We start from the raw sequence: 2,549 nt of genomic DNA on the forward strand, positions 1-2,549 counted from the left end.
TATATGTAATGAGGATGCCAGGCATTGTAGTCACACAGGTGTGTGTATACATTTACATAGTAGGAATAGTCCACCAACTCTATACACAGTATTGGAGGGGGGGGGGTGCAAAGTTTATAGGAATTGCAGGCTTTGTCCACCAATAGCACTGCATATGAGGATGAAAGGGATTCTGGGTAATGTAGTCCACTTGCTGCTATAGAGATGGAGCAGCGGATGCTGCAGCCTATGTTATAGTAATAAAAGTAATGCTGGGTGTTGTAGTCCATGGGTCATCCAATGCTGCATTCATGATTTGTTTTCAGCAGAGTGCGTTATGTCTGCCTATGTGCAGGCAATTCTGGGACATGTAGTCCTCCACAGCTACAAAACCATGCGGACGCTTGTAGACACAAAGCAAAGTTTATCGCATTGGGCTGCTCGGTTCTGTAGTCTACAAATCCTGCCGATAACCCTGGGGCTGGGCTGCTGAGGCTGGAGGGGCCTCTGGCAGCTCCATCTGGATGGCTCCGGCCTGTGTCACACCCCAGCCAAATCTGCTCACATCGGAAAAATGGTTTCTGAATATTGTGCGATACTGCAACCGAGATTCTTATATTTTATTTTATTATGATTTTTAGGAATAGGGTAAAGGGATAATACAAGATATAACGTTAAAAATATCAAAATTGGACAATGAAATATGTCAGCCAAATGCTAAAAACGAAGCAACTGAGATGTTTGCACCTCGCATACCTTGCCAAATCTTAGACTAGTCTAACAGACAAAGCACTTCAGGAGCTGGAGTTAAGCTTCAACACTACCCAGTCCTATTCCTACTGCCCCATCACAATACGTTTTGCTGATCCACCAGAAAGGTGGATGCATTAGGGGGTTCCAAAGTTTTCTTTGTCAGCAAACTAAGCACTGAAATATAAAAAGCTGGGTATTTAAAGCTACAGTAAAATGCTTTAAAATGGCATGCTCATTATATCTGGCTTTTGCTTTCTAGATTGTAGACAAAGCCCTCGAAGAGCCAAAGTACAGCTCACTCTATGCTCAGCTATGTCTGCGATTAGCAGAAGATGCGCCAAATTTTGACGGTCCAGAGGGTCAGCCAGGACAGAAGCAAAGCACAGTAAGTATCCACAATTCATCTCACTCTGGGCACATCTGCTGTTAAGCATTCATGTACATCAGTTTAAAATACGATTTCTTCTCTCCAGACGTTTAGACGCCTCCTAATTTCAAAACTTCAAGATGAGTTTGAGAACAGATCCAGAAATGTTGAGGGTAAGTGCTTTGTTTTGAGACACTGTGTGGTAAAATATTTTAAACCTTGTATATGACATGATTTTTTTTTTTTTTTTCAGTATATGACAAGCGAGACAGCCCTCTCCTCCCTGAGGAAGAGGAACAAAGAGCCATTGCCAAGATTAAGATGCTGGGAAACATCAAATTTATCGGCGAGCTTGGCAAGCTTGACCTTATTCATGAATCTATCCTTCATAAGTGCATCAAAACAGTAAGTGAAGTGCAATGCAACATGGCAATATTATGCAATGCCAGATTAAAAAAAGGGAAGAGTACCAATCAGAGCTTCTCTAGCTTCCACATAACTAGATGTAGAACAGATTATATATATATATATATATATATATATATATATATATATATATAATATATATATATATATATATATTAGACTGCTGTTACTGCTTGCTTTATAAGTGAGTTCAATTTAAAGTGAGCAAGTAGAGGAAAGAAAATACCCCAATTGAGGCGCAGAAAATTGAGTCTATCCTAAATCTTGTATAGAAAAGTCCAAGTTAACCTGATACCTAAATCAAGCCACTACATTCTTTAGCAAGGTGTTTTAAGGCCTTTCAAAATGCCTCTTCAAAAGTGCTGAGGGGAATAATTAAAGCACGCTATCCCTAGTTTTTAGTGTCATGAAAGTTTGTCTGTCATAGTGAACTTTTTGTTTTTATTGTTCAAAGCTAACAAACATCAATGATTTTCATAAAAGCATACATGGATATATTTACATATGTACAAAAAATATAAATGGCTATAAATTAAATAGAAATACATAAACAATCTTGTCTGTGTGAATAAATCATACATTTTTGGGTTTATTCTAACTTGCATATTTTTCTTCTCCTAGCTTTTGGAAAAGAAGAAGAGGGTCCAGCTTAAGGACATGGGAGAGGATTTGGAGTGTCTCTGTCAGATAATGAGGACTGTGGGGCCTAGATTAGACCACGAAAAAGCCAAGGTACCCTCGTGAAAACGTTTGTTACAAAACTTTGAGTTTTTGTTCAAATTTGCAATCTAATGGTGTATTTTTTTTTTTTTTTTCATAGTCCTTAATGGATCAATACTTTGCCCGGATGTGCGCCTTAAAGACTAGTAAGGATTTGCCAGCAAGGATTCGTTTCCTGCTGCAAGTAAGTGCTTACAAATGTTTCAACTTCATTTTTTCTTTCAAAGCTTATTAAATTGAGTGATTTGCAGTCCACAAATAAGGCCTGTGGATGAGCAGTAGTTTCACACCTGGGGCTTTCGGT

General features: G+C 38.6%; 1 long non-coding RNA gene across 1 annotated transcript; it reads left to right on the top strand.

The window, feature by feature from the left end:
* The first annotated feature begins 962 nt into the window (after positions 1–962).
* Positions 963–2,476, top strand: LOC140321443 (uncharacterized). Its single transcript, XR_011918944.1, has 5 exons — positions 963–1,117; positions 1,206–1,272; positions 1,353–1,504; positions 2,147–2,257; positions 2,346–2,476. It is a non-coding gene; the product is annotated as an uncharacterized lncRNA (long non-coding RNA).
* The last annotated feature ends 73 nt before the right edge of the window (positions 2,477–2,549 follow it).

This window comes from Pyxicephalus adspersus, unplaced genomic scaffold (assembly GCF_032062135.1).
Source record: "Pyxicephalus adspersus unplaced genomic scaffold, UCB_Pads_2.0 Sca3964, whole genome shotgun sequence".
Taxonomy (NCBI): domain Eukaryota; kingdom Metazoa; phylum Chordata; class Amphibia; order Anura; family Pyxicephalidae; genus Pyxicephalus; species Pyxicephalus adspersus.